This window comes from Lissotriton helveticus, unplaced genomic scaffold (assembly GCF_964261635.1).
Source record: "Lissotriton helveticus unplaced genomic scaffold, aLisHel1.1 SCAFFOLD_390, whole genome shotgun sequence".
Taxonomy (NCBI): domain Eukaryota; kingdom Metazoa; phylum Chordata; class Amphibia; order Caudata; family Salamandridae; genus Lissotriton; species Lissotriton helveticus.
Window position 1 is genome coordinate 83,232 of NW_027611763.1, and position 24,251 is coordinate 107,482.

Consider the following 24,251-nt stretch of genomic DNA (forward strand, 5'->3'; position numbering starts at 1 on the left):
AGAACCACATGTAGAAGACATTGCAGCTCTATTTTAGGTCTGCTTTAGCTCTGTGTAACAGCTCACATCAACAACACCAAAAGCATGCACAGAGAGTGTCTTTGGGTCAGCCCCTAGGGTTTTAGTCAACAAGCCTAAAGCGCACTGCAGTGTGTGGATAGATAAAAGAAGCATGTATTCGCTGCATCTGAGGCTGATTTGCATTTCTAAAAGTGCTCCAGCAGTGATTTTGCACCTAAATGAACTGAGTCCCCTACCTTGGCACCCGCAACACAGAGCTGTCAAGAAAGAGCTGTTGTTATTGAGGGGGGGTTCAGTGCTCGCGCTGCGCAAACAAGCGAGGCTCCATCCTCTCCGCCATGAGCTTTATCGGGCACCGAGGGCACTTTCCGTTGGCACTGATGCGGTTTTAAGTACTGCGGTAGGTTGGAAATTAACATGTAAATAACAGGCAGAAAAATAAGCAAGTATTAGCATTGTCAGGGTTGGAGCTATGCTGCTAATCGGCGCTTTAATCAATGTTGTCATTTACAGCCCACTGCCTCCCCCATTTATTTGCAGAGTGAGCGGTGGGGGAAGGGCCATCCCATCGCGGGGTACCTAAATCACCCCAACGGATGGAGGGTACGCAGACCTCCTTCCGATGAAGCCACTGTCAGGTCTATTCCTCAAGGTGTCATAAATGTCTGGGGGAATCGAGGGACGCATTCATCAGGTGCTAAGTGGCCGCAATGCGCGCTGTGGCGTAGCTGAATGAAGTTACGCGGCTCGAGGAATTAAGAACCAGCGCGCGGAGACCTGCACCCTTCGTTATTCCTGCCTCGGGAAACGGGTCGGTTATCTGTAATGTGTACACTAAGTAATATTAATGAGGTCCCGCCCCTTGGAGAAGGATGCATCCCGTTCTCCAGCGGGCCTGAGGGTTCGCAGAGTCCATGAGGTGGGAGCGGGGCCGGAGGGTGGGGGGAGTGGTCCTTGCTCAGCACTCACAGAGCATCATATAACATTATGTTACATAATGTACGTAGCATGACGTGGCCGGTCAGAGTCACGGGGTACACTGATCAGGGCCGTCAAAACCATTATGAAGCACCGTTTCTGCCATTTTCCACATTCTCTTGTTTCATAGTGCCTTGGAGCAGCGTCAGGCAGTGGGTAGGCACTGGCAAATGTGACTTAATGTAAAAGTATAAAATTCACCCTCCTTTCCATCACCTTGTAAACATAGTCCCAGGCCTGCTAACGAGTTTGGAAGGCAGCATCCCGAGGTATAATAAAAAACAGATGGCCCGCTAAAGCTCGTTCTGTGAAATGAAGCAAGCGATGAACTAATTGGAAACAGATAGCCCCTATAACGATAAGGAATTGCTTCACGACAGCCGTGATGCAGACAATCCAGTTTGGATGGGTCAGACGAAAAGGTGAAAGGGCGGCAACCAAAAAGCCTCAGTTTCATTCAGCGGCCACCGTTTTACATAAACTGTGACGACAGCCAATTAAAAAGAGGGGCAGAGCTTCAAGTACCCTTCTCAAATCTCCTCATCCACAATATCTCTCGCCGAGCAAGCAGCGCATGCGCGCTGCAACGCCAGGCGAGACCAAAAAACATGCACAAGGGTATCAGAGCGCTTTACAGATGATAAAGAGCAGAGGCGTATAAAACCTATAGTGTCAAACAGGAAGATGACCAGGACACACCCCGGAAGAGGGTGTTGACCCTTCAATGTCAAAACAGGTAGATCAAAAAGACAATAGCCTGACAAGGGAGTAATAATAATCACAAAAACCAGCAAAGCACTGGTTAAGACAACACCCACGAAGAGAGTGGTGGCACGATGATGGTAATGCAGATAGATCAGAAAAGGCAATAGCATATCAAGCAAGCAATAATCATAATGTCATAATCTAGAAAAGAACAGGATCAGACCACTCCCATCCGGGCTAAACAAAATATGGTGGTTCACAAAGAATAGTTATAGTGCCTCTTTGCAGTGTACCAATCTCATCTCCGGTTTAGCCATCTCGAAGGAAATGCGCCCTCTGCTGTGGAGAAGGTGGAATGCAGCTGCGGTCCTTGCAGGTAACAGCGGTGAGGCAGTGGGGCCGGGTAAGGAGGGATTTCGAGGGATGATGCAGAGGGAAAATTAAATAAATAATGTTCCCTCTGCACCGTCCCCTCGAAATCCCTCCTTACCCGGCCCCACCGCTGTTACCTGCACGGACCACGGCTGGTGGAATGTAAGCAGGTACAGAGGGCAGTGCATTCGTGCAATATTGCCTGCACACAGCAATGCCAGTGCCAATCAGCCAAGCCCGCCTATGAAGACGCTGAAGCCGTCTGGTGCATTATCTGGCAGCACTTGCATAATGTTTCAAGTCCTGTACGTGCAAGGTAACAAATTGCTTTCATGCAGGAACGTAAGCAAGACTTCCTGAGTGATAAAACGCGGTATACCTGGTAACCTGGTTAACGTAGTGTGGTTTGGAATGGCCATGAGAGGTGTGCGGCATGGTAGGAACAATTATACTATCACTTGTTTACCCTTCCGCATGAATGAAGGCGACGTGATAAGCGTGACCGGTTACCCACAAGGGTTTCCTGGCGCTGAGTGAGAGGACATTCACTGGATCTAGCAAATGAGCCAAGTCTTCAGACCGTTACAGAATGTAAAATAGTTGGCTTCTGACCAAAGGTGGCCCCTGGGCAATCTAAGGGCTACATGGAACTGAAAATGAATCCATCAATTAAAAAATGACACCATGCATGCGCGATACTCTGTATTCTGCGAAATATTTACTAGAATAACAAAGCCAGATGTTTGCCGCGGCCCGGGCTGCACATATAGTTTCAACAGCTTTTTTCAGATTGCCCCTATCAAGTGCAGGCCTATTACTGAAAGTCTAATTATTTGAACACGTTGTTTCAGAGTTTGTGCTTTTTTTCTATTCTGAAATTGCAGCTGATATTATAATATTAAAAAAAGGGAGACAATTCTTCCCTTCGATGACATCAGGTTCATGCCTTGAGTAGAGTGCAAGCGCAATATTACATTTATTGGCCTTTGACAGCAAAGAATACCTACCAAAGAGGACGGGGAGCCGCCTCCTAAGATCTCATCACCTTTCTGAAGGCACTGAAACTAAAGATTGAGAGGATTTGTTGATTCACCCCTCCCATGTTTTATATGGACTGTGTCTATGGATGGAGGGGCGGTCACTGCTCCCCCACCCATGGTGTGATCCCCGCACTATGGGAGAGGGCGTACCATCCACTCCGCCTTGGCTTGAAGGGTCCGCAGCAAAAGATCCTGCGTAGCTCCGGGTCACCTGCACCCGGGTCTTGAAGAAGACGCTACAACTAAAGGCGGCGAGGGGCTCCTATCCGGCTCCACACAGCAGCTAAAGGTAGCGGGGAGTTACCAGACGGGTCACGCAAGCCTCCGTCTAGGGAGAACTGGACACCAGTGAAGGGGGTGCTGCCTCTGGGGGACACCTGTCCCTCGGGCTCAACTAGGCAAGCCGCCAGATCTCTGGCGTCATCAGCACAGCGCAGCAAGAATACCGTACCGCAAATATGGAGTTGTCTGCACCGGTTGGAAAGGCATACTCCGGATGAAAAGGTGACCTTCAGGTCGACAAAGCAAGGCTGGTTTGGAGGAAGGGACAAACACACCCCACCTCGTCCTCTTACTCAAAACACCTCTTTCGAGATAGCGAGGAAAGACGCAGAACGAAATAGAAGGCAGCGGTAAGAGGGCATCCATTCCCAACACTTTAGTCTCCAATCAAAAGTCATGGCGTCACTAGGAGGGTGCGGTCCGCACCGGGTGACACCATCATATAGGTGACACCGTGAGTGAGCCTCGGCTTTAAATCGCCGCATAAATCTGCTTTATGTAGTGATTTAAAGCAGAGGCTCACTCACGGTGTCACCCCACGTGATGAGGAACCCTTGTTTGAAATTGTCAGTGGTCTCGAGCCTTGCTTGAGGCGCTCTTTTCATAGTGGGTGGTCCCAATCGTTTCCATGCCGTAATCAATCAGATTGGGAGGTGGCGTTTATTCACAATGACGGTATTTCTTACTCTTACACACACAGAAAACAGCCGTAATACTGCGGGTGTCGTGTCACAGAGAACAGCTGTTATGGTCACGGTCTCTTTAATAGAACACTGCCTATCCTACATCATTGATGGAGTGTTTACATTCCTAAGACTGTGTCAGTTACTGAAGCCTGCTGTTGATGGTTGTATTAATAAACCAGCTCTTCTTACTAAACTTGATTTAAGAGCTTTTATCACTGGCGACGAGGGTCAAGGCTTGATTGGGGACAAGCACCTACAACCATCAACTCCCCTACTATTGGAATTTGGATTTGGACTTGGATTTGGACAAACTTCGATTTTGGTCACTGAATGCTGGACACTGAATTACACATTGGACACTGGATATTGAGTACTAAATTCCACATTAGACACTGGATAATCGATTTGGACTTGGCTTGGACAGACTTGGATTTATAATTTTAATATTACACTCGAGACCCATTGGACTGTGTAACTTTCATTCCTTGGATTGCCCTAAAAATGGAATATATGAAATTGGGCTGACCTTAAACTGCTTTACATTGAGAAGCACTAACCTTCCGCTGTCATCGCGCTATTTTTTCGGAAAAAAGGTAATACATGGGCTCACCTGTTCAAAGATTGCCGTTGTGTTTTGTTTTTCTTTAAATCCTCTCCAGCGGAGCACCGCGTGTAGTCCAGGCCGCGTGTGCCATCGCGTGAGCAGAGCACCGCGTGTAACACAAGCCATCGCGTGTGTAACATTCACCTTCCTACGCGATGACTAAGGAGGAACTCTGACCTTGACGCACGTCACGCACAGCGTCATCACGTCAAGACGCAAACAGCGGCCATCTTAATTTCTTTTTAATGTTTGGCAATACAATACAATCACCATGGTAACGCTGATGCGCACGGTAGCGCACTTTGATTAACTCAACGCTGATGCACACAGCAGTGTATCTATAGATACCATATTCACGACGTCGATGTGCACGACAGCAGTCAGTCTATCGTCTGATACCATGGTAACGCCGATGCGCACGGCAGCGCATTTTGACTAACAACGCTGATACACACAGCAGTGTATCTTTTGATACCATATTCACGACGTCGATGTGCACGACAGCACAATAAAAAAAATAAAAAAAAATAAAAAGATTTTTTTTTTCTATTGTAAATTATAAAGGAAAAGAAGAAAGGGCCTTTCATTTAAATTTTCTGGTTTTTCTTTCCACTTCAGTTGATTGTTTTCACTTCTGACGACATGACTACTGCTTCCAGTATGTCACAGCCTCCACCATTTCTCTCTGAAGAGGGAGAACCTATTCTCCCTTGGAAAAGGTGGCGGAATCTTTTTGATTCCTATTTGGTAGCAATTGGTGGAGAAAAGTTTTCCGCTGCCAGAAAACAGGCGATTTTATTACATAATTTAGGAGTTGAGGGTAGACACACCTATGATAGCATGGACACTATACCTATAGGTGGTGCTGATGGTGAACCTTCTGACATTTTTTAGATGTCTATGTCCATGCTAGAGAGTTATTTTGGTCCTAGAATTAATGTTACCTTAGAACGCCACAGATTTTTCACTCGTGTTCAAGGTCCTGTTGAACGTGTTGGTACATTTGTAGCTGTTCTAAAAACTCTTGCTCGCACTTGTGATTTTTGGGGATTTAGCTGAATCACTGGTAAGAGATCAGCTTGTGAGATGTACAAACAGTGCAAGAGTTCAAGAGAAGTTGTTATCAAAGAACCCTTCTTTAAAAGAGGCTATGGATATTGTAGAAGGCATGGAGAATACCTCTATGTGGGTCAAAGAGATGAGAAAAAACAAAGAGGAAACAAATCACACTATTGTTGAGGCTAAAAAAAAAACCAAGATGTAGTGCACAGATTAGAAGAAGATGAATTTTTTGAAGATTCACCTGATTCTATTGCTAAAGTTTCCGTTAACGTAAGAAAACTACCCCAAAAGAATATGTCATCTCAAAAGACTTCTCAAGAGAATCGTTCCTTATTTAATAAAGATACTTCATTTTCCAAAGAACGTGATGTTCGACAACAACGTTCATTCTCTAATCAAAGGTTGCGTTGTTTCAGATGTGGTAGTTTTTCTCACACTTCTAATTATCCAAACTGTTTTGCAAGAGATAGTATTTGTAACAACTGTGGGGGTAAGGGTCACTATGCTCGTGTTTGTAAATCCAACAAAAAGAAAGAATCTAATGAAAATGTATCTGATGTTGTACGCACTGTAGTTATTTCAAATGTAAAAGATATTGGAGAGAATGTTGATTCTGAAAAGATTATTATGCCTTTTTGTGATATAGGAATTGACAATTATATGTTCAAGCTTATGGCAGATTCAGGATCTCCCTATACCTTGATAGGTAACAAAATTTGGGATGAGGTTGTTGGTCTAGAAAATGTTCAACTATTACCTCCAGATATTGCTCCTTTGAGTTATAATCGCTCAAAAATAGACATATTGGGGTATATAGTGGCTAAGATTTCTTTCAGAGGGAAAGAAATCACCGGGAAAGTTTACGTAGCTGTGAGAGGAGACAATCTTCTTGGCTGGAAACATCAACATGATTTTGGTATAATCCTTAATCCCTGTGCTAAACAATCCACATGATCAGGTAGTTTTCATAGAGGATTTGATTTCATCTTTTCTTTCTCAAGGAGTTAACATTGTTTCTGATTCCAATGATATTTTCTCTGAATTTCCTAAAGTGTTCTCAGATACATTGGGTTGTTTAAAAGGATTTGAACACAAGATTATTCTCAAAAAATCTGCTAAACCGTGTGTGCATAAAGTTCGAAAAGTTCCTTATATGATGGTGGAACCCTTGAGATTGGAGATTGAGAAGCTTTTGAAATTGGGAGTAATTGAAGAAATTGAATCTTCAGAGTGGTTGAGTCCTATAGTTTTGGCACCCAAGGATGGTGGAAAGGTGGTAAGAATGTGTGTGGATTTGCGTGGGTTGAATGAATGCATTTGGGTTGATCGACAACCTCTACCGAATATATCTGAGTCTATTAGTATTCTGAACGGATCGAACATGTTCAGTGTTCTTGATCTCTCTTCTGCGTACCACCAAATTGTTTTACATCGAGAATCTAGACACTTAACATCTTTTGTAACACCTCTTGGCGCTTATCGATTTTTGAGAATGCCCTTTGGGTTAGCCTCGGCTGCTGCTTGCTTTCAAAGGGTGATGAAAATGGTTCTAGGGGATTTACATAATGTTATGTTCTTCCAAGATGACATCTTGATGTATGGAGTGAATGCTAAGGAACATGATGCTGTCTTAAGGTCAGTGTTGAAAAGACTAGCTGATAAGGGTCTCACAGTCAAAAAAGAGAAATGCAGAATTGGCTTGGACTCAGTTACTTATCTAGGACATGTGATCTCTGGGAAAGGGATACAACCGAAGTTAGAATTGGCTGAGAGTATTGTTAAAGCGCCAGCTCCTGGGGATAAAGATCAGGTTAAATCTTTCTTGGGCATGGCAGAATTTTATTCCAAATTTGTCAAAGATTTCGCTAGCATTACTGAGCCTATAAGATCTCTTCTAAAAAAGGGTGCACGGTTCACTTGGTCAAGTGATTGTGAAGAAGCATTTTGTTTGATAAAGAATGAAATTGGCAAAATGCCCACTCTGGGTCACTTTGATTCAAAACAGAAAACCATTGTCACTACTGATGCCAGCCTTAAAGGTCTTGGCGCTGTACTTTCTCAAATTGTGAACGGGGAGGAAGTTGTGGTGGCTTTTGCGTCAAGGGCTTTGAGAGACGCAGAATTGAATTATTCATGCATTGAAAGAGAGGCATTGGCTGTATTTTGGTCTATATATCATTTTAAGTTCTTTTTATGGGGCATTCCGTTTCTGGTAAGATCGGATCATCGGCCTCTTGTTCAGATATTCTCTTGTCACCAAAGTGATCATATGACGCCCAGGTTGAAGAGATGGAGTGAAGGTCTACAAGAATTTAACTTTAGGGTACAGTATATTGCTGGTCAGAACAACAGGCCCGCAGACTGTTTATCAAGATTGCCGATTGAAGGGAATTGTTTTTCTGGTAATCTAGAATGCATAAACTGGGTACTGGAGTCTTCTTTGACTAAGGATGAATGGTCAAGATGTGTTGATAAGGACGTTGTTTTTCAATCTTTGAGAGATATCATCAGAGTAGGGTGGCCTAGGTATGATCAACTGGATAATGAAATGAAACCTTATTGGATGCTTAGAAATGACTTGTCATTCTGTCACGGTAACTTGTTGAGAGGTGACAGACTAGTTCCTCCTAGTGATTTGCGTGAGAAAGTTGTCAATCTGGCTCATGAAGGACATCTAGGGAGGAATCTCACCAAAGCCCGCATCAGAGAGTGATACTGGTGGCCTAGTATGGATCGGATGGTGGAAGCTGTTGTGAAAGATTGCCATTTGTGTGCTGCCAATGACAAATCACACACCACTAGTCCTGCTCCTCTTTCTCCTGTAGAAGTTCCTGTTGAGGTTTGGACAAAAGTAGGGCTAGATATAGCAGGTCCTTTTGAGCTCATGCCCTCACATTAGAGGTTTGTGGTATTGCTAGTAGATTACACTTCGAAATGGGTGATTTCAAAATGCATGGGTATGGTGAATTCTAGAGCTATTATAGAGTTTCTCAAGGATGTATTTGTGTCAGAAGGGGTGCCTAAGTATCTACTTACTGACAATGGGGTGCAATTTACCTCCAATGAAATGGACTGTTTTCTTAAAGATCTTGGAATTGTTCACCAAAAGACAGCTCTTTATTCACCTCAGGCGAATAGTCTTACTGAGCGTATGAATAGAGTTGTCAAAAGTTGTGCACAGAGGGCTTTGCAATCTAAAGTTTCTTTCAGTAGTGTGTTGAGAGAGACTTGGTGGGCACATCGCACTGTTCCCAATGCTGTCATGCAAAAATCTCCTTTTGAAGCATTAAGGGGGAGGTTAGCTAATTCCAAACTCAATCCAGCTTGGCTTCCACAAAGAGTTTGTGATGATAGTGTTGAGGACAAATTGAGGAGAAGAGATGAGTTGACTGAATACCAATGGAAGTATAAACAACGTTATGATGATAAGATGGCTGTCAAACATAAGAAATGGAATATTGGAGATAGCGTTCTTGTGAAGAAACCAGGTTATGGACACAAGGGTACTTCCAAATTCACTGGTCCTTTCATCATTACAGATATAAGAAAAAATGTTGTGACTTTAGACAATGGATACACTTGGAACATGTCTAGATTAACAAAGTGTACCGAGTCTAATAGTCATTCCAATAGTAGTTCTGTGCCTATTGGTAATTCCAGTTTTACATGCACTCCTCTTAACCAGAGTCATAATGGTGTTCTTAATAGTTCAAGAATGGTTCCTAGGATGAGACAAGCTCCCAGGAAATTAAAAGATTATATTCTGTATTATTTCTTCTAATACAGTTTCTTGTATATTGTTTATATCCAAGAAATTTAAAAATTTTGTTCAGTTTAAAATTAAGTTATGTATTGAATCATTCAGCACAGTTTTTTTGTATATTGTTTATCCTTATACATTAGTAATTCAGTTTTTATACTATTGCTTTTAAATTATTTTGTTCTAGATCTTATTTATCGTTTCTTTTATATTGGTAAGGGGATGTGTTATGGTCACTGTCTCTTTAATAGAACACTGCCTATCCTACATCATTGATGGAGTGTTTACATTCCTAAGACTGTGTCAGTTACTGAAGCCTGCTGTTGATGGTTGTATTAATAAACCAGCTCTTCTTACTAAACTTGATTTTTGAGCTTTTATCAACAGCGGTGTGAAATATTCGAGTTTACCGTGCACGGCTTCAAACATACATCCGTAATAAGCCACTGTATCCACACCTCTGAGCTCCCCGGCAATGCACCCGACTATATATTGCGTTGGTGCCTGTGGAGTTTTCCGCCGAAGTTTGTACCTAAAAGCTAGTATAAAATACCGAATTGGCATTGGTCAGGTGGCGCACACGTGGTATTGCATTTGCTAATCTGCAATGTAATGCAAAAATGTTCAGGCAGTGCACTCGCCCCCTGGTTTTAGGCCGTGCTAAATGAAGTGCATGACCAGAAACTATAGAAAGAATGCAATATAGTATATATTAGAAATAAAGGGTTTATTATTTTGTTGTAAAACAGTCAGTGTTCAAAATTGATAAAAGTCTATTGCGCGGGTTAAAGTCTCTAGAGGCATCATTATCTTTCTGACAGAAGTCTAATCTGCAACGGGCACAGATTTATAGGGGTTTCCATGCAATCTCCTTACCCGGCCGCCGGGAAAATTAATTGTCTAATTAGCTCAGCTATGCGACGTCGGCGTCCCAACGTCACTCACATGACACTGGCTCCCGGACCCGCCGTTTTCAACGCGCTTGAAGGGTGTTGTCGAAAGGAGCGCGTTTGAGTTCCCTTTACATAAGAAGATGCCTGGAGATTGCCCTGTGCTTTGAAAGAGGAGATTTGCTTGTTGGATACTGTGCGCAGAAAGGTAATGTGCTTCTGTTTGTCGACTTCTAGAAAAAGCCTCAGAGGGCAACCGGTGAAATTCACTCCTCGGAAATATTACTATGGCAGGAACAGTTGGCACCACTCAAGGCGTCTGTTTAACCACTGCTGCTTTCTCCATGCAGCCAGTAACTGGGTTTGTAGTAAGATTCAATGGTAAGATTCAAAGTACGACTACCTGGCAGTGGCACAATTGGAGTCGGTGTGTTTTTGCTCAAAAAGTGTGCACTTCTTTCTATTACATGCAGGTTCCCTGTGTTGGCCTTGCGTGATTGCCCGTGGGTAACATTTAAATAACAAAGAGAGAAATTCCGGTGCAGCCCATCTTAGATTTCAATCCTTGTGTGCACCATAATAGTCTTTCGAGAACAGATCATTAACCTCACACGTTAGTCCTTCCTCTTGCAGAGAAGGTGCACACAGTCAAGAGAAACCTTGTCAAGATCCGTGGCAGGTTTCTCTACTTCTGTCCTTTCACAGGAAGGCACACTATTGCATAGATTAATCATAACTTCGAATTGTCATGTGATCAAGTGGAAAGATACTGGTAATGTTTACTGTGCATAATAAATTGTGAGTTATTCGAGTTCATGTAGCATGTAATGCAAATCTAATCTGTGCTGGACTCATTAATGCAAGCCTAAAAACACCGGGGTACTATACATAACAGGCCAGGGGATCCGGATATGTAATCTGCATCAACATAGCTGGGTTGGCAAGTAAAGTACAGAAGGTCAACGGGGGTAGAACTGTTAGTTGTAGTGCCATGAGTTTATTGGTATCCTATTTGTTCTCATTTATTTAGACTCTCTGTAGGCTGATTTTTAGTCATTCATTCGGATTCATTGAGGGTTAGTTTAAATTTTTTTGTTTATATTTCTTTATTGACATTTAATCAAGAATCTCCACAAGTTGTATGTACAGAATACAAAGGTAAGTATTTTCATAAAGTGGACAATAGAACACTTCCCATCATGTATACAGATCCGGCATTACACATTTGCAAGGGAAGGGAGTCTTGTTTTTACTTAACATGGACTGCATGAATCGTTCAGACAAAAACAGTTACAGTTATCAAAATTAAGTCTTTGTGTGGTTCTCTAACTGCCCGAACTTCTTTGCATGCCTAGTCACAAGAGGAGCAAGATGGTCAGTATTGAAAGGCCCTTCGAAGATTGACTGATGGTAGGGATTTTTCCAGAGATTTTTGGTAAAAGCTAAAATGCTTTCGCATCCATGAAAGTGTAAATTTAGAAGAGTTTAGCCAATCCTAATAAATTGTTTTTATTTTCACCTACAATACTCTTAGGAAGTAATCCCGTCCACACCTCTCAGAGTGCCAGTTCTCAGTGAGCATTCAGATCGGTAGATCTAAAGATGAGTCTCTTTGAGAGTCCACTTCAAAGCGTGGGGGAAGGCGGGACAGAGTGGTCAAGAACACAGTGGCGAAAAAACATTTATATGCTGCGCCTTTGTTGTTGAGCCCACCTTACTTACAAATGCTTATAAACAGTTTTCTATTATATTTCTACAATTAGTGATTAAACACTTAAACATTCAATAAATGAAGGTAAGGAGGGCAGTCAGCAAGCTTTGGCCGCGACTTACCGCATGATGGACCTGCTCCGAGTCCGCCAGTCACTGGCGGACTCGGAGGCGGTCCATCATGGGGTAAGTCCTGAGGGGGTGACACCATGAGTTACCGCACTGGGTGACACCAACCCTAGTGACGCCGAGGCCATTGGCAAGTACCATCGGATCCTGCTGGAGCTGAAGGGGCTGGGGCTGCTGCTGCCCCATCCCGAGGGGACCCTCAGGGGCCCTGACCGCCGAGCAGAGGCACACGGTGGAGTGCATCGAGGTGGACTGTTACAACAGCCTGGCAGGTTAGCAGCCCTCGCTCCTCTTTGTGCTGCCCGAAAGATGAAGATTGGTTCATGAGGCGGGGGCACTTTTGCTAAGCTCGTGCATTGGAAAGACCGGTCCAGCAGGGGCAGAGCGAGTGGTCTCGCATGCCGCTGCTGATGTCATTAGCGCCAGAAAGCTCCTTGAGCACAGTCGCTGCGCTTTATATGCTTTCTAATGGGATTAACTGACTCTGCCCCAGCCCTCCCTCCTCATGCAACTCACTTCACCCTGTTTTTAGAGTGACTCCGTCCTAACCTCTCTGGCCTGTCAGGGGTAGCTGTATGTTAAATATGTTCCCCATTTTCCCACTGGGCATTCTGGCTGTTTTTGTTTACGTTCTTTCTTTGTTTCCGGTTGTACTTTTGAGTTCTTTAGATCCACCACCCATGGCTGCCAGTTCGATACTGCTGCCCCCAAGTGCTGAATGCATGTCCGCCTGGCATGCATGTGGCGTCCAGCTTGTGTTTAACTACCATATGCAATAGAGGGCTATAGAGTATTTCGCTATTTCACTGTAGAAAGACAAATCCGAGTTTAAATTGAGGTCACTGCAGCAAATGCAGCGCCACACAGATACTTTGATATTGCAAATGAGTTTAGTGGTAGGTACATGTGGGAATAAAGTGGTATTGAAGATTTGTTTCTGGATAATGGTGGAATTCGAATACATGATTTTATTGGCACTACAGCACAAAGTGATGCATACGTACCGGTGCTGGGCGCTGCCCATTCATATTATTTGTGTCCTGCTCCTTCGGTGTAAGATGTAGGAACACAGTCCTACGATAACCTGTGCACTGTAGTGAGCGTGCTTTAAGTTTAAAAACAGTTCACGCTCAGACCTGTTGATTGGCAATCCAATATATTATTGCACGAGTTATTTCTCTATATTGTATCTCTGACTGGGCTGAGATTGGTTTCAGAGCGCCTCCTTTCTTACTCGGTGCACGCAGCACTGTGAATGTGATTCAAAGCGGTATCCTGTCTGCCACTGCCTTCTGCGGTTTGTGTGGCTCAATTAAAGTGCTGCAACTTTCAGCAATCTACCTTAATTAAAGCGCTTCGGTGCTCGAGCTCTGCTGCACTTTGATGGTTTGTGCAAATGTAGCATGTGGATTGCTGGGGTTTGGATACCGCTCAGAAGTGTTGCTTGAAGGCGCTGCTACATTTAGGAGAGACTCAACTGAAAACCCGCCAGTCACGTTGATTTATGTGAACTGCACAGAGTTGTCTTCTAAATGACAGGCCCTAGGGCAGTCTGAGTGTAAGACGCGAGAGTTACCCACCTTTCCTCAAATGCGTCCCCTTTCTTACACTGGTTTACCATATCGTGGCAGAGTGCAATAAACTTTCACTCACGCAAACCTCATATACACCTGCACCCCTGTGTCAAGACGAGTAGCGCAGCTGCTCAGTGAGCGAGAAATAATGCACTGAAAAGGAAGACTCGGAAAGGTGAACACTGGCTCTGCACTTCTGAATATAAATTAAAAAGTAGCATTTGTTTTTATCATGCAACTTTCTTTGGTGATGGAAACCAATTGGTAATAGAGTTACAGGCTCTCAAACAATTTACTTGTGCCCTGTATTATTTATTTGGCAACATTTTTGCCCTCTCGTCTTCCTTGTTAAAGAAAGTGGTTGAGTGATGTCTTGAGCAGATTGAATAACAATGACACTGTGCCTGGTTAGACAATTGGCGTTGTCGTAACCGTTGACAGGTGCAGAGCTACTGTTATTTAAGTAAACTCAAGTCAGGCCCGCTGACCATGATGCGAAGCTCCACACATTGGAATGGGGCAAGCGTCTCGTCCTCGAAGGAATGCGTCAAAGCCACACTCCACATTTTCCCACATGTGGTTAATACTTTTCTGTGTTGGCCAGGAGCAAGGGGAGGAGTTATGAAAGGATGGGTAACACCTCTGCAGTGCTTTAGACTCTGGTGTAGAGGAGTGGGCTTGGAAAGGCCCCAGAAGAAGAAGGGCCACCTGTGGGTGCTGCACAGATGAATACATCTCCTCGAGGAGGTCCATCATGGATTCATGGGGTAAGTTGTGAGGGGGTGACACCATGAGTTACCCGCACTGGGTGACACCAACCCTAGTGACGCCTTCGTTTTCTCAGCCGACTCATGTTTAACCGCCAGGTGGTCTGTGGAAGGTATACCAGGTTGTCTTGTGGGCAGATGTTACTTTAAAGTCAGGATCGTAGTTGCTACTTGCTACGCTTTAAAAGAAACTAACCTACCTTCAAACAATAGTTTAGCATCGCGGTATCCGAAAGAAACGTGCATTCGTTACATTAGTCTGCCATCTGGTGGTTTAATCCAGAATCGTTTCAAGAAGTTTCGAAATCAGTGGTTGTCAGAGGCCAGGCCTGAGGACATCAACAAGAACCCAAAGAATGATTGATGGGAGGTGCACTGTGAAAGGATGGGTGGCTTCACAACTCTGTCTTAGAGGCTGTGTTGGGACAGATTGGCACTTTAAGGTAGTACTCCCACGGAATTGACCATTATTACTTGTTTACTTTCTACTACCTGCATTTCTTGTTTTCACTTTAGTGGTTAGTTCTTCTGGTTGTGGAGGATTGAGACGGATACATCCTTCTAGCCGGTTCTCTCTCACTATAGACCTGGGTTAAGCCCTCTGGATTTAAATTCAGGTGCGGGTCATGTTTACTGACCTGGATGCTAGGAATCCTTGGGGGCTGATTGACAAAACCTTGTGCGAGTACAGTAAGTCGTACTCGCACATGCCTTTGTGACTCAACCCCGGAATATCGAACTCCCTTTTTGAAAAAGTGTAAAGAAGGAACATTCCTTGCTACTTTTACTAATGGAATATGGACATTCCGTTTTACTCCCAGTTTAGCTCTTTAGTGTCTACTCACAAAGGCATGTAAGGATACATACAATATTGATACTGGAGAACTACTTTATGTAATCCAAAATGACTAGGCTTGTTAGTCTCTGTCTACCCAGAAAATGTATTTCAAAGTCCTAATCAATACATTTACTTACAATAACGCAGGATAAGTTGCAAAAAGGGTAAGCTATGGAGACAGCAGTTTCAAACCAACTACAGAGCTTGAATTTATGGTAAACGTGTTATATCAAGACTTGCGCTGAAAGGTTTCCCCAGGTTTTGATACATGCATCTTCTGAATAATGGTCAGCATGGTTTACGAATTAGGGCAGTAGACCTGACAGGCGACTGTCTGCCTGTGGTGCTACATCATTGAGACTATAGAGGTCTAGGGCTGGCAGGTTGTTCCCGGTGAACCCTGTGGACGAATTCAGAGTATGTTTGGGACACAGAACACGGCTCAGAGTTGCAGCTATCAGTCTCATGTGCCACGGCCCCACAAGCACATAACTTCACTTGTATCTTGATATTCCCTCAGTCACCCGAGTCCACTGTACCTTTATCCGCTCTGCAACACATCTAACGAGGTTAGAGTATAAAGAGAGCCCATTCTTTATGTTACAGATCAGCTTCAGTTCCTGGTGCACTTGTCTTCTCACTGGTGTGATGAGTATGCTGTTCTGTAGTTCGTGATTGACCTGTGACCTCTGTGCCAGTGTCCTTGTATTGCACGTCCCAGTTCATGTATTGTGTTCTTTTACTGGGATGGATACATGAACAGGCACACCTTGCACACCGTCCTTAATCGATACATTTACCTGCAGAGCAGTCTCTCTATCACAGTACAGACTTAAGTCTTCAGCTGGAAGGAGAGCACGTGCACCAGTCCATAGAAGAACTTGGTTTGGTGAGTATGGTGTGTGTGACAGTATGAATGGAAAGAAGCGAAGGATGTCAGAAGGAGGGCGTAATAGGTTCGTTATGGATACGCTGCTCCTTTCTGCCTGTTCATCCTAAATGAACATTACTTTGGAATTCATCTGGCTTGGAGACCATCATTCTAGGAGCTGCCTTCTATGAACTCAGGAACAACTACCAAGCTAAAATAGATCAGCACAGATAATCCACTGCGTTTATAGATTGTCATTAGGTATTTATATAATACTATTACTAGCAACTTGAGCACTGTATCATACAGTGATTAACTCGTCGAAGGCAGTACCAGAAGCGATGGGGTTTGGTACCTTGCAGAAGATGAGTAGTGGATTCAAGACGTCGCACTGTCCAAAGTAGAGTCCTTCATTATTCAATACCATCCAGTGAGGCAACTTAGAAATGGCAACCAGAGCTGATGTTCCATGCTGCCAGCTCCACATAGACGAGAGGCGATGTTCCATGCTACCAGCTCCAGATGTGAAAGCCGATGCTTAATGCTACCAGCTCCAGATAGATGAGAGCCCATGCTTCATGCTACCAGCTCCAGATGTGAGAGCCGATGCGCCATGCTACCAGCTCCAGATAGATGAGTTCATGCTTCATGCTACCAGATTTAAGAGCCGATGATCCATGCTACCAGCTCCAGATAGATGAGTCCATGCTTCATGCTACCACCTCCAGATGTGAGCCGATACTCCAGATAGATGAGAGCTCATGCTTCATGCTACCAGCTCCAGATGTGAGAGCCGATGCTCCAGATAGATGAGAGCCCATCCTTCATGCTACCAGCTCCAGATAGAGGAGTCCATGCTTCATGCTACCACCTCCAGATGTGAGCCGATACTCCAGATAGATGAGAGCTCATGCTTCATGCTACCAGCTCCAGATGTGAGGGCCGATGCTCCAGATAGATGAGAGCCCATCCTTCATGCTACCAGCTCCAGATAGATGATAGTTCATGCTTCGTGCTACCAGCTCCAGATATGAGAGCCCATGCTTCATGCTACCAGCTCCAGATAGATGAGAGCCAATCCTTCATGCTACCAGTTCCAGATAGATGAGCGCCCATGCTTCATGCTACCAGCTCCAGATATGAAAGCCCTTGCTTCATGCTACCATCTCCAGATATGCAAGCTGATGCACCATACTTCCAGCTCCAGATAGATGAGCGCCCATGCTTCATGCTACCAGCTCCAGATAGATGAGCCCATTCTTCATGCTACCAGCTCCAGATGTGAGAGCCGATGCTCCATGCTACCAGCTCCAGATAGATGAGAGCCCATGCTTCATGCTACCAGCTCCAGATAGATGAGCGCCCATGCTTCATGCTACCAGCTCCAGATATGAGAGCCTTTGCTTCATGCTACCAGCTCCAGATATGCGAGCTGATGCGCCATACTACCAGCTCCAGATAGATGAGTGCCCATGCTTCATGCTACCAGCTCCAGATAGATGAGCCCATTCTTCAAGCTACCAGCTCCAGATAGATGAGAGCCCATGCTTCATGCTACCAGCTCCAGCTGTGAGAGCCGATGCTCCAGATAGATGCGAGCCCATGCTTCATGCTACCAGCTCCAGATATGAGAGCCAAAGCTCCATGCTACCAGCTCCAGATGTGAGAGCCAGTGCCCCATGCTAGCAGCTCCAGATAGATGAGTGCCCATGCTTCATGCTACCAGCTCCAGATGTCAGAGCTGATGCTCCATGCTACCAGCTCCAGATAGATGAGCACCCAGGCTTCATGCTACCAGCTCCAGATATGAGAGCCAATGCTCCATGCTACCAGCTCCATATATAAGAGCCAATGCCCCATGCTACCAGCTCCAGATATGAGAGCCAATGCCCCATGCTACCAGCTCCAGATGTGAGAGCCAATGCTCCATGTTACCATCTCCAGATAGATGAGTCCATGCTCCATGCTACCAGCTCCAGATATGAGAGCCAATGCAACATGCTACGTGAGAGCCCATGCTTCATGCTACCACCTCCAGATGTGAGAGCCGATGCTCCATGCTACCAGCTCCAGATATGAGAGCCAATTCTCCAGATAGACTGGTTTCGGCGGAACAGTCTGAAGTGCAATTCCGACAAGTCGGAGTTGCTCTTCTTCGGATGTCCGCCGGATCCTAGCTGGAAGACCTGGTGGCCGCAGGACATGTCTCCTCCTGATGTGCCCTCGGTGAAAGCTAAAAACCTTGGTGTGCAGTGTGAGGACGGCCTTTCTTTCGGACCGCAAATTGTTGGTCTGACGGGGAAATGCTTCGGCATTTTAAAAATGCTTCGGAAGTTTCTCCCTTTGCTGTCCTTGAAACACAAAAAAATCATTGTGCAATCTCTAATTGGCTCGCAACTCGACTATGCGAATGCCCTGTATCTCGGGCTGCCTAAATATCTGCTGGCCCGCTTGCAGATTGTACAGAACTCGGCTGCAAGAGCCATTTTTGGTCTTCCACGCAGGGCAAGAGCCTCGGAACTTCTAAAGAGACTGCACTGGTTGCCCATTGCTCAAAGAATCACCTTCAAGGTTTTGACTCTGGCTTTCAAGGCCCTCCATATGATCGGCCCTAAGTATCTGGGGAAGCGATTGGCTTTTTATGTTCAGAGGAGGACACTGCGGTCCGCCTTGTTGGCTAAAGCCGAGGTTCCCCCTATTAAACTTGCCCGGATCGGAGGGCGTTCCTTCCGCTACTTGGTCCCGCGTTGCTGGAATGAGCTGCCGGTTTCCTTAAGAAAGTCTACCAGTCTCCTTTCTTTTAGAAGGGAGCTGAAAACATGGCTCTTTTCAGTATGATTTCTCCCCCGACCTTCGCGAGCAGCTGTGTTGTGTTCTTCGCCGTGGTTCTCTTTGCCAAAGCGCCGGGACGCCCTTTCGGGTAGCCGTGCGCTATAGAAGAGCCCTAAACATAACATAACATAGATGAGAGCCCATGCTTCATGTTACAAGCTCCAGATGTGAGAGCCGATGCTCCAGTTAGATGAGAGCCCATGCTTCATGCTACCAGCTCCAGATGTGAGAGCGGATGCTCCATGCTACCAGCTCCAGATATGAGAGTCAATGTTCCATGCTAGCAGCTCCAGATAGATGAGAGCCCAAGCTTCATGCTACCAGATCCAGAAATGAGAGCCAATGTTCCAGGGCTACCAGCTCCATATATGAGAACCAATGATCCACGCTACCAGCTCCAGAAATGAGAGCCAGTGCTCCATGCTAGCAGCTCCAGATAGATGAGAGCCGAAGCTTCATGCTACCAGATGTGATAGCCGATGCTCCATGCTACCAGCTCCAAATAGATGAGCCCATGCTTCATGCTACCAGCTCCAGAAATGAGAGCCAATGCTCCAGGGCTACCAGCTCCAGATATGAGAACCAATGCTCCAGGGCTATCAGCTCCAGATATGAAAACCAATGCTCCACGATACCAGCTCCAGAAATTAGAGCCAGTGCTCCATTCTAGCAGCTCCAGACAGATGCGAGCCAATGATCCATGCGACCAGCTCCAGATGTGAGAGCCCATGCTTCATGCAACCAGCTCCAGATATGAGAGTCCTTGCTTCATGTTACCAGCTCCAGAGAGATGAGAGCCCATTCTTCATGCTACCAGCTTCAGATGTGAGCCAATGCATTATGCTACCAGCTCCAGATGTGAGCCGATGCTCCATACTACCAGCTCCATATGTGAGAGCCGATGCTCCATGCTACCAGCTCCAAATAGATGAGAGCCAATGCTCCATGCTACCGGCTCCAGATATGAGAGCCAATGCTCCATTCTAGCAGCTCCAGACAGATGAGAGCCAATGCTCCATGCTACCAGCTCTGGATGTGAGAGCAAATGCTCCATGCTACCAGCTCCAGATAGATGAGAGCCCATACTTCATGCTACCAGCTCCAGATATGAGTCAATGCTCCATGCTACCAGCTACAGATAGATGAGAGTCCATGCTTCATGCTACCAGCTCCAGATGTGAGAGCCGATGCTCCATGTTACCAGCTCCAGATAGATGAGAGTCCATGCTTCATGTTACCACCTCCAGATGTGAGAGCCGATGCTCCATGCTACCAGCTCCAGATGAGAGCCACTGCAACATGCTACCAGCTCCACGTATAAGAGCCCATGCTTCATGCTACCACCTCCAGATGTGAGAGCTGATGCTCCATGCTACCAGCTCCAGATGTGAGAGCCAATGCAACATGCTACCAACTCCACATATGAGAGCCCATGCTTCATGCTACCACCTCCAGATGTGAGAGCCGATGCTTCATGCTACCAGCTCAAGATATGAGAGCCAATGCTTCATGCTACCAGCTCCAGATTTGAGAGCCAATGCAACATGCCACCAACTCCACATATGAGAGCCCATGCTTCATGCTACTACCTCCAGATGTGAGAGCTGATGCTCCATGCTACCAGCTCCAGAAAGATGAGCCCATGCTTCATACTACCAGCTCCAGATATGAGAGCCCATGTTTCAAACTACCAGCTCCAGATGTGAGAGGTGAAGCTCCATGCTACCAGCTCCAGATAGTTGAGAGTCCATGCTTCATGCTACCAGCTCCAGATATGAGAGCCAAGGCTTCATGCTACCAGCTCCAGATATGAGAGACGAGGCTTCATGCTACCAGCTCCAGATATGAGAGCCAATGCTCCATCCACCAGCTCCGGATAGAGGAGAGCCCATACTTCATGCTACCAGCTCCAGATATGAGAGCCAAGGCTTCATGCTACCAGCTCCAGATATGAGAGCTGAGGCTTCATGCTACCAGCTCCAGATATGAGAGCCGAGGCTTCATGCTACCAGCTCCAGATATGAGAGCCAATGCTCCATCCACCAGCTCCAGATAGATGAGAGCCCATACTTCATGCTACCAGCTCCAGATATGAGAGCCGAGGCTTCATGCTACCAGCTCCAGATATGAGAGCCGAGGCTTCATGCTACCAGCTCCAGATATGAGAGCCAATGCTCCATCCACCAGCTCCAGATAGATGAGAGCCCATACTTCATGCTACCAGCTCCAGATATGAGAGCCAATGCTCCATGCTACCAGCTCCAGATAGATGAGAGTCCATGCTTCATGCTACCAGCTCCAGATATGCGAGACGATGCGCCATGATATCAGCTCCAGATAGATGAGAGCTAATGCTTCATGCTACCAGCTCCAGATATGAGAGCCGATGCTTCATGCTACTAGCTCCAGATAGATAAAAGTTGATGCTCTCAGCTGCATATAGATGAGACCCGACGCCCCATGCTACCAGCTCCATACTTTAGAGATCATACTCCATAGAGATGAGCCGATGTTCCTTGCTACCAGCTCCAGATAGATATGGCAGATGCTCCATGCTACAAACTCCTTAAAGATGGGAAACAATGCTCCATGCTTCCAGCTACAGATAAATTAGAGTCCATGCTCCAATCAATCAGACATTCATAGAGCATGGTAAATCACCTGTGAGGGTCTCGAGGCGCTGGAGAAGATGGTTGCTGCATGGAGGTTCAATTTTTCAAACATCCAGGTCTTTTGCTCTCTTCTGAATTGCTGGAGCGATGGAACAGTGCTAAAATTGAGGGGAGGTTGTTCCAGGTCTTGGCTGCCTGGCGTGAGAAGGAGCTGTTGGCTCGGAGGATGCGTGGGATGTCTGCGAGGAATGCTGATCAGAGGTGTTGTGTCAGTTGGTGAAAATTCAAAAGCTTGTTGAAAGATGCTGGTCCCTCGTTGTGCAGGGCCTTGTAGGCGCAGGTCAGTATCTTGAACTGGCATCTCTTCTGAACCGGGAGCCAGTTTGGGTTCCTGAGATGAGATGAGTCATGTCGCTGTGTTCCGTATCATCTGGGGGTGTACCTTGATTCCTACATAGAGTGTGTTTTTCTAGTCCAGTCTGTTTGTGATGAGGGCTTGAGTGACACTTCTGGTGCTGGCCGGGAGCCACCTGAAGATCTCACATAGCATGCGAACGGTGTGGAAGCGGGCGTATGATACTGCGTGTACTTATTTCTAGCTATCCAGGATGATGCCAAGGTTGCAGGCATGGTCTGTTGGGGCAACGGTTTTGCTGAGTTCTGCTGACCACTGTGTGTTGCTCCTAGGTGAGTAGCGGATTCTAGACGTCACGCTGTTCAAAGTAGAGTTCTTCATTGTTCAATAGCATTGTGAGGCTGCTTGGAAGTCACAAACAGAGCTGATGCTACAGCTACCAACTACATGTAGATAAGAGCTGAGGCTCCATGCTACCAGCGCTATTTAGATGAGAGGCAATGTTCCATGCTACCTCCTCCAGCTATGAGAGCCAATGTTCAATGCTACCAGCTCCGGATAGATTTGAACCGATGCTGCATGCTACCAGCTCCTGATAGGTGAGAGCCGATGCTCAATGCTACCAGCTCCACATAGATGAGACGATGCTCTATGCTACCATCTTCAGATAGAACAAAGAGCCAGACAATACCTGAATATCATACAACCAACCAACATATATTGAAGGGGTACACTCTTGTAAATCAGAACTGCCCCTCACTCATTCTTACACTGAAGAAACGGTAACAGCTTTAGTCCTTTCCCCCGTTTCTGAGTTTAGATTAATGCACATCAATGTTCCTCCTGCAAGAGTGCTTCTCATTAGGAGTATTTATAGTGCGGACCTATTCTGGGGACAGCGTAGGTACGTCCATGAAGCACAGATGAATGTACCTGGCGATGAATGCTCACATACTGGACGCAGATTTCTGTTGTTACTCGTAGCCCTAAATGTTAGGACTATGGGCGTTAAATGTGATAGAGGCCGTGAGGCGGGGAGGGTGAATTGGCTGGAGAGAAGAGGGTACAATAGCTCTTTTGTGTTGATGATTAATGGACTTCATCCAGTGGTACAGGTCTGACATGGCCAACACCCCTTTATTAAGGGTATCAGCAGGTCACACTTGTATTGAGCGACTGGGAAGGAAAAGGACTACTGTTAACCAAGCACAGCTGCCTTGGGAACTTGAAGGGGTTGTACTTGGACTCATGGTCTGTCTGCTATTCCCATGCAGGAGTGTGATATCAAGATTTACTCCTGAAAAGTAAATGTCATTGTAACACGTGACTTGTAGAGGAAGTGATGTGCGAGCATTATTTCTTTTCATCAGCCCATTAGTGCTTCTCTGGTGTGAGGTGGCATGTATGCCCCACCCACGTCAAAGTTAGTTCAGATGCCTGCTTAAATCTACCGTTGCTCCACCCATCTTTATTATGTGGCTGCAGTTGCTGCTGGTAAGTTGTTTTGCACAGAAGCAGAACTTTCAGACAGCAAGTACGCACAATCAGGCATTTTTAAATTCAATGTTCTTTCTACCATAACTCACTCCAGCTGGGTATGTAAACTTCTCGTACAGGCAAACACTATAGTGTGAATTGTGGAGGACATAGAGCCACTCAGCCAGCAAGCTGTTACCTTAGAAACAGAGGTGCACACCTTGAAAGTAAGGTCACCAAAATGTGTACTTTTCTGGAATTGAAGCGCAGTGTGTCACTCTGTACACTCTTGCGGGGTGGCCTGAAGGAAGAAGCCTGCCAGGATGCCCAGTAAGACAGAAAGCATGAATGGATCTGTCCACCATTATATTACTTGCAGTTCCACTCGAAGCAAGTATTTCCTAAGCGATCCATGCTGCGAAAACCGCTGATAAGTGTGTCAAATGCTAGCTGTGCAGCTTAGTGAAAATCTAGGCCAATACATGATGATCAACTGAACTATCAAACACTGGAACAGGTATTTACATATATGAAAACCTACTTTTTTTGCCAACGGACCAGCCATCACCAGTAACGGATGAGCCACTATAGCTACATATGAAAGCGATGAAGAGAGGTACAGAGAGATACTGGAATAATTAACCTTCTTAGCGATAAAATCTACTGGGAGATTTGGGAACACTGATA

The 24,251-nt window shown here is 45.5% G+C and overlaps 1 protein-coding gene across 1 annotated transcript in view; it reads right to left on the reverse strand.

The window, feature by feature from the left end:
• Positions 1–24,251, reverse strand: part of LOC144806663 (putative splicing factor YJU2B) — a gene marked incomplete at its 3' end in the record, with an annotated part of 177,337 nt that overhangs the window by 63,356 nt on the left and 89,730 nt on the right. The window lies entirely within an intron of this gene.